This window comes from Spea bombifrons, chromosome 4 (genome assembly GCF_027358695.1).
Source record: "Spea bombifrons isolate aSpeBom1 chromosome 4, aSpeBom1.2.pri, whole genome shotgun sequence".
NCBI lineage: Eukaryota > Metazoa > Chordata > Amphibia > Anura > Pelobatidae > Spea > Spea bombifrons.
In genome coordinates this window covers 106,984,196-106,993,019 of record NC_071090.1, presented here as the reverse complement: position 1 = coordinate 106,993,019, position 8,824 = coordinate 106,984,196, and the positions used below count along the sequence as shown (strand labels likewise).

At 39.2% G+C, this 8,824-nt stretch overlaps 1 long non-coding RNA gene across 1 annotated transcript in view; it reads left to right on the top strand.

Annotated features, from left to right (window-relative positions):
- Positions 1-6,965: 6,965 nt before the first annotated feature.
- LOC128490839 (uncharacterized) overlaps positions 6,966-8,824 on the top strand; it is a 14,657-nt gene continuing 12,798 nt past the window's right edge. The window contains exon 1 of the long non-coding RNA XR_008353979.1: positions 6,966-7,099. This is a non-coding gene — a long non-coding RNA (uncharacterized LOC128490839). The remainder of the gene's footprint in view (positions 7,100-8,824) is intronic.

The window sequence follows — 8,824 nt, the reverse complement described above, 5'->3', positions numbered from 1 at the left end:
ATCAGATGCAATGGATGCCTTGAAAAAGGGTAAAAGCAGAACATACAGAGCTATACACGATAGAGTAAACATAAATTATTATTTAAGAGCTTCTTGATCCAAGGAGAATTCTGATTGTCTTTTGGAGTCGAGAAGAATTTTTATTCCCCCCCTTAATGGCCAAATTAAAAAAAAATAGCTTAATTTTAGTTTTTTTTTTGTTTGTTTGCCTTCTTTTGGATGAATAGCAGGAAGGATCGGTAGAAGGATCGAACTTGATGGACTTCGGTCTTTTTTTTTCAGCCTTAATTATTATATTACTATGTTACCGTAACATGTTTTATCATTTACACGGGAAAGATTAACAGGAAAGGTTGTTTTTTTTCCCTGTGACTGCAATAAGGAAGTTTAGAAACATGTGTGTCGCGTGTGCTGGGTGTTACGTGTGCTGATTGTAAGAGACATGCCCTTGATAATATTTAAATGAAAGAGGTTAGCGAATGCAGAGAAATCTTCTGTGTTGATGTATCGAGCATTGTGTATGTGCTCATCCATTCTAATATATGACATCATAGCTTATTCTACCATCCCAAATTTGAAATGACCCTGGAAGGACACTTTGTTTCAAAGGGGTGTGGTTAGAGGTGTGGCTGGGGAGGGACTTTACTGAGACTTTTTATGTCATCTTGTGACTTCATAGCAATGTCTTTTTTTCCCAAAGGGGCCCATGGTAGAAGCCAAATCCCCCGCGTTCCTCTCTCCTTCTCTCATCACGTACAATAATAACAAGAACAAAAACAACTATTATATATTTGCCTTAAATTGCATAAATATTCGAATTATATCTTCATATATTCTATTAAAGTGACATAGCTGCCAACAGCCCTAAATTTGCTAAGACAGTCCTTTAAGCCAGCAAGACGTCCTCACTGGCAACCGTCTTGGGAAATGTCCAGTTTACCGGAAGTCTCTGCGTCGTTCGGATTTTGGGCAAATGGAAGGAGATGTAAAGTGAGTGGCGCATGCTGTTATGTCATAATGCATTAGGAAGAATAATTGGAAATGTTCCATTAGATGGGCGTTGGGAGAAAGGGTCATTTTCTCACCAGTTCTGTGAATTTTATGATAAATTGAATATATTCCTCCGTCGTGGGATCCGTCATACTTTCTGAGAACTCTCTGTTAGTGATTTTCAGCTTTACTGTAACTGTTGTATCAATGGCCTGTCCTGTGGAACAAGAAGAGCTTGCAGTAAATATTAAAACTTTAGATTTGGATTCCATTTGTTTCTGACATTAGGGAACTGTGCCAGACGTTCTTCAACAAGCAGAATTGTTACGGCGCCCAAATAGTTCCGAGCTGGGCACGCCAAATGCCTTCGGCTACCTGGCCACCGCTTGTTACCCTTATCTAGAGAGCCTTCTTCTTACCCCATCTCCCTGTCCATGAGACGGGGTAAGAGGCATGAGTTGTCTCCATGGCTTGTTTTCTTCAACTCGTATGCGAGTCGAATATTGTTTTTGGACATTTATTTATAAGGAAGATATAAACTTGGCTATCATGCCTTGAGTACCATAGGTATCATGAACAGCATAGAAGCCATATAGACTACTTACCAATGACTACTTGGTGCTTGGCATATTCACAAAGAAACCGGTAGAAATTGGCAGGACAAATACAATGGATCCCATCATAGGTTCCTCCGTTCTGGCAGGTAGCTGAGGAGCCGAGAACACAATGGACTGTTTATTGTGGTATTGGTTTTATTAAAGTAATGCATGGGCATCCTCAACATTCTTCCTAGCTGCGGTCTGGGTCGGCTCTGTGACCTTGAGAATCTGACCATCTACCCTGAGACGCGGGTAAAAACCTTGACATGCAGGGGCAAATCCTAAGTGTTCCCAGGCATGGCTATATTCTTTCCAAATCACACCTACTCCTTTATTTTATGATATATGTGACTAGAAAGTCCTTGGAGGAAGAGCTGTGTTATATTTGCACCATGCACTTATGCCCTAAAGTGAGAGGCATCATATCTCCTTTTAAGTTCTTCGTTGCCAACCATCTTGGTTACCCCTTGGCCAGAGTCATGTATTTTTTCTTGCATATACTTACGCCGGTCTCTGACTGATATACTTGCCCCCGATTTCTTCAGCTGTTAAAAAAGGTACTGAAAAATAAAAATTAAATTACATTATAGACTAATTTGGGGCAAGAGCCTGGAAGGTGATGGGCAGTTCAGTTGAGCTGCGATACGTTCCTTCTGAGATCCTACCCCACCTGGAGCGAAGGGACAGGGCTCTATGATGAGGGGTCACAGGTGGTCTTTTGAAAGGACCCAAAACGTTCAAGAGTGCCACTCAGAGGAGAGCTGGCAACATTAAGCAAGATGGGTCCCATCTAGGTGGTCTACATGGACCTGTACAGCAAGAAAAACATCACAGGGGATCCATAAAGGAGTCAGTAAAGATCCAATGCGAGGATAATTTCTGCTCAAAGTCCTTATGCTAGAAACCCCAGTGGCTACATGTCTGATAACAAGCAAAACCCACAGAGATTCTTGAGGCATTGGCCCAAAGTCTTCTAATGGAAGCACCCTAGGTGGCAACATTTTTACAGCATTTATTTCTCCTCAGGGTTGGCACATTTATCTGGTTGCCCATTTTGCCCCAGATCCAACAAGTGGGAATAGAAGGGAAGGGTTATATGGACGTGGTGGAGCTTATAGAACCTATAGGCGTTCTGGAGATATAGAAGCAGAAGCTTGCATTGGGTCCCACTAATAACGGCCATTGGAGGCAAACGTTTCTTGCCGTCGCGGTATCTGCAGCTTCTGTTACCCCTTCTCACATTACACGATATACTGCTAGTGGCAGAATACCATATTATCCATGAAAATATAAAAAAATAAATACTAAGGGCGAAGAAAAGCCATTCGTAAATATAAACCGAATGGCTAGAATAGTGTTTTTGACTCAAACGGCAACTTTTTTCCTACCCAGAACAGATAAGACACCTCGGTGATTAGGATGGAAACACGTCAAAGTAGACATTTAACAATCACTTTGTTTGCCAACCTTTTCACAACAGAATGAGTTATCATGTTACTTTTAAAGCTCTGTATATACACACAACAGCTTCCCAGCAGACGTGGTAGAGGGTAATACAGTGAGGGGATTTAAACATGCGCAGGATAGGCATACGGCTCCTGAATCTAAGGTGAGACCAACGACTGATTGAGTCTTTACCGCAGGAAGAATAGGCAGACTAGACTGAAGGGGTTTATGTAAGAATGGAATTGAAATGGCCCATGGTATTGTCCCAATAAAATCAGGTTATCGACGCAAAAATATTACAGAGCTTAGCGCCATTAAAATAAATCGGCAATCATTAACTAGAAAGAGGAGGTCGAGAAGTAAACGCGTTGCTCTGGATCAAGATAGCAAAGGGGCCGATATTTACGTATAGGACAGGCCTGGTCCTTGGGATGTTTCTCGACATGACGTCACAGTGCTATACGAGTTTAAGACACAGATATATCAGTCATGGAGTCAAGGTTGAGCTTCTGGTAATAACCGAGCCTATTTATGCCTTTTCCTCTCCTTTTCTTTCCTCTCTTTTCTGAAGGGTTCTTTGAGTGGATCGGTCGCTGTACGCTAAGTTCTGTAATGGTCTCAGCCTTCCTGACTACCGTGTTCAAAAGCTCAACCTTGGGGCAATGGTAAGTGTTTTAGCGCCGATATATCTGTGTATTAAACTCTTCTTCATGAAAGAAGACTAACCAGAGGTCAAAGTCTACAACTAGAGGGTTCGAGGACTACGATTTGGATTACTGGCCTGTCTGACTCCCCTCTGCCTTGCGATTTTGTACCTTGATGGCCTAATCTGGGTGCCATAACCGGCTATCCTGACTACTCGCTCTGTGTAGCGACCTTGGCCTTGTCTGACTACCCGTTTAGTGTACCGAGCCCCGCTTTGGCTATTACCTGCTCTGCACACCTGAGTTGGCATCCTGTGCTACCTGTCCTGGCACCTACCTACCTATACGGCTATCCAGCAACTCCTGCAGTGCTTTTCTACCTATACTCAGTGCCTATTTATATCTGTATATATATATATATATATATATATATATATATATATATATATATATATATATATATATATATATATATATATATATATATATATAGCCTTTTCACTGTTGGGACCATCAAATCCCCTGTCCTCCTCTCTCAGGGCTCAACCCCTTGCCTGGTATTATCGTGTGAAGATCTCATGCCGTGTGCGATGGCCGCGACAAGGCACTCGTGACAGTTTAGATGTAATGTAAGGAAGTTTTACTTAGCATGGGATAGACATATGGTTCCTGCATTTAAGACGAGATTAAAAACAAAGTTAGATTTTTTTTGAGTCTTTACAAAAAAAAAAAAAAACCCGCAGACTAAACGGACTAAATGGGTCTGAATGGATCTTCTAGATTTCTATGGTCTTTACAAATGAAACCAGTGCCACCAAGTGGCTAAAGGATGCATTGCATACTCCGTTGACTTTGATGGTAGAAATAGACCTCCATTGGAGGACTAGATGAGCTCAATATTTATTATCTCCTATCAAATGCTACGTTTTTTCCGTCAATGGAGGATTCAATCCATCATCCCACCCTCCAGCGGCTATTTTTTTTTTTTAGGCAGAGAAGTTTTATAATTTTTAGATTATTATTATTTATTTAACCTCATCATCCCACAGGGAATGGAGGGGGTATTGTTGAGCACATGCCACCGAGACTGATAGCTGTGCATTCACCCCCAATTTTGTTATGTTATTTTTTTTAAGTAAAAGAATGGTTACCGGAGCTCTTGTTGAATAAATATGTATGTTATCAGTTATTTAATATTTATATCTATTTAGTATTATTTTGGCATTTACTAGGAGTAAATGCCTGTCATTAAACTAAGATGCCTAAAATATTTTAGGTTTTTATTCTTTTTTTCTCTCTCCCTTTGGCCCCTCCACTCTCTTGTTGGCAACTCATAATGGAAATGAATCCGATTATTGGCGCTTGTCATCCACCTGTAACAAGAATCGTTCCCAATAACACCATTCCACCGCGCTATTTGGGCACAGACACAGTCTATACCCTGGCTAACACAATGGTCCCCAAAGTCCTCCTACTGACCTGGTCCTTCGTCTCATCTTAGAGCTTTTCTCATTGTCTACCTAAAACAATGGTCGCCATATTCCTCCTACTGACCTGGTCCTTCGTCTCATCTTAGAGCCTTTCTCAAGTAAAGCTTTCGTATATTCTTAACATATAGCGGAAACATTTAATCGCTTGCTTATTCAAGACCCGTGCAACGATGATCAGTGAGACCCCCAGTCCTCAATTTTCAGTTCATATATGGGATCAGCAAAAGGTCATCCTGCATCTAAGACGAGACCAAGGACAAGAAGGACCCAGGGTAAGTTCAGGAAGATAAAATAGAAGCCCAAAACTGAAGGAGGCAAAAACTGTTCAGTTCTGCCCGGCATAAATTTACATGAAAAGAACTGTCAACAGAACCCATAAAAACAACGGAGGAATAATCCAGCCAGGGGGTAAATGCTGCCTGAAATTCTTAGTACTCTATACCCCTGGTGGCTGTAATTGGAATTGCAAGTACAAGAGTCAAAAGCATTTATTTTTCCAATCAACTTCCCTGTTATACATAATGTGTTTATTATTGCAGAAACAGACCAACCAGCAAATCTATTTTCTACTTTCCCGATCTATTTCCTTGTTCAGCTAATCTCTGTTACTTTTGGAACTTAAGGTCATATAACAATATTCAATTATCCGTCACGCAAAAGCAACAATAAAGACATTAATGCCAAGGGATCTTTATAAAAGTATCCGGCATCGAAGATCCGATTGTTTTATGGTGGAAATCTTAAACTTTTTTTATTTTTTTTTTACTACTTGTTCTTTCATATTCCTACGGAAGTGGTGCGGAAACTTTTAAAATACCTGATGCCCAGGTGCAGGCTAGCCCAGGGGCAAATCCCCCCCCCCAATTCTTCATAAAAGGGACAGTCCAAATTAGAACCAGGCCAATAGTGGAGGAAAGAACCCAGCGGGGTCATGTAATGTGTGTGTGAGCAGCCAGAAAGAGAGCTGTGGATGAGGTAAAGGAATGAGGGGAATGAGAGAGGGGAATAAGTGAGTATGTATGCTAGAGCGAGCGTGTATGTGTAAGTACGTGTTAGCATGAATGTGTATGTGTGAGAGGGAGTGTGTGTGTTAGTATGAGTGTGTATGTGTGTGTTAGTGAGAGTGCATATGCACATGTAAATGTGTGCCAGTGCATATGTGAGTTATTGGGGGAACAAGGGGCTGATGAGGCCATTTAGCTTTACCTTCCCCCCAGGTCTGAAGGTGCCGGCCAATGACTCTCCCCTAAACATTGCTTGCATTGCAATTTAAACGCACATGATGATGAATCTCTGAGGAGCAATAAAAGGTTTTTGCCCACCTCCAGATCCTGCAAAAGAATCAGTTTCAGTTTGTATCAAGGGGATCTGGACACATTTTTATGGCTATTTAATATCAATTGAACCCAATTGATCAATTTCTTTGATCTCCATTATTTCCAGCGGTTTACTTTCATCATCAGCGATTTTAAATGAAGGATAGCTCGCGCTGCAAATAAATTTATTGCTAAATTCCCTAAATGTGTACCTTTACGTGTCTATTTCCTAAAGCATTTTTACTTTCAATAGGTTTTTTTTACAATCATATTTAAGATGTTACCCTCTGATCAGATATACATTATTGAAAAATAACATAATGGCAGGTTACTCACCCAGTTCATTATCTGGTGTTATGATGCATCTAGGTCAGAGATAACATTCCTGCTCATAAAACAAGTGGATGGTATTTCGTGGAGGTGCTTCATCGTCGGTTAGAGTTTGGACTTCCTCCAGACCTGGATGTAGAGAATTGTGTGTGTATCAGGACAGGCGTACTGGATGGAAGACACTACATACAGTATGACTGATCATCGGTGATGTACGCAGGAGATCATACATCCTCCGAGAATCGCCTAAATCCGGATATTCTTTAAAGATCGTCCATGCTGTGGTATGTATTTAATGGCGCAAGGTCAACTGAGAACTGAGAGTTAGTAGAATGTCCGCAAAGACTAAGCAGTTTAAAGTCGCTGTTCCACTTTAATTGAGCTTGGAAGAAAGAGTGCAGGGTGCTGGTGTGTATGGTCAGTGGCATTAATAGCAAGAAGAGAGAGAAGGTTCCGTCACTTTACAGATCTCTGGGCAGACCTCACGTAGAGTATTGGGGTCAGTTCTGGAGACCCCCATCTAAAATGGTGAATGGTTTACAGGACAAAACTTATCGAGAAAAACTCAAAAATAATATTGATATCGATTAATACAAAGTGATATCCACAAAATGTATTTATTTTTGCATATTGAGTGAAATACCGTCAAACTTCCAGATTTGGAGTACGTATGAAAGGAAAAAAATAAAAATATATAGTGTAATACTGCAACAATTAAATAATTTGTGCTGTTTAGTAGCGCACTCATGTATACAAGAAGACAGGAAGGCCCCTCAAACGTGATAATCATTAGATATTATATAGGATGCAGTTAAACTTCCAGATTTGGAATATAAATTAAAGAAAAAAAAAATTCTAATATTGCAATATAATGATTTGTGTAGATAAGGTAAGAGGCACCTCAAAATCAGTCCTTTTTTTTGTCCTTTTTCCATAAAAATAGTAGCTTACATTTAAAATATGCAGCATCCAATATTTCCAGGTAAAGATCGGGGTAGGATGAGAAAACAGTTCCAAAAATAAATAACTAAATGTAAAAAAAATTCCAATAAACTAATGCAAAGTCCACGAAAATATAGTGCAGCTCAAAATTAGAACTTCTACCTGGCCACCTTTGAGGAGCCTTCCTATCGTCTGGTATTTGTGAGTCCGCTACTAAACACCACAAATTATTATATTGTTTGAATATTACACTATATATATATATATATATATTTATTTTTTTCCTTTCATGCATACTCCAAATCCAAGTTTGACTGCATTTTGCATAATAATCAAAGGTTACTATATATATATATATATATATATATATATATTTTTTTTTTTTAATATTTTGGGTGGGATATCACTAAGCATATGGATCACTATTGTCTTTCATTATTATCTTGTATTTTGGTAAAACGCGAGTCACATTGACGGATGCTAGATTTCTGTTCTTTCCAGCATTACGATAACAGAAACCTTGGCAGATCTGCCATTTTATTATTTATTCTGAAGGCTAAGAAGCTTTTTTTTTTTAGTTTCGATGACAACAGCATTTAAGTTATAGTTATATCTCAGACAAAGGTTAACATTCTCTTACGTATGTATATATTTTTAAAGCACCTAGTTTTTAAAGGGGCTTTTATGTTTCTTTTTTGGTAGATCAGTGAAGTTTGATCCATTACACTTTTTAGTTTCGTTTACAGAGTTTACCCCATATATGGAGTTATCGGTGCCATATGATATGTAAATTCAATAGTTTTGATATATATATATTTTTAATTGGCAAATGGTAAAAAACTATTTTATAAGCATATGTTCTTCAAACTATATATGCAGTGTATTTGGTATGCGTTTATGAAATGATTGTTTGATATATACGTTATTTCTCACATTTTGTCCATGAGATAAAAAAAAAATACTTTTAGAATCTTTTGGGCAGATTGAGAGCATCATGGGCCTGGTGTCGAGGATTAAAATAGACAGAGTCTTAACTCCTGTGCATCGATGTGTACCGATGTGCAGAT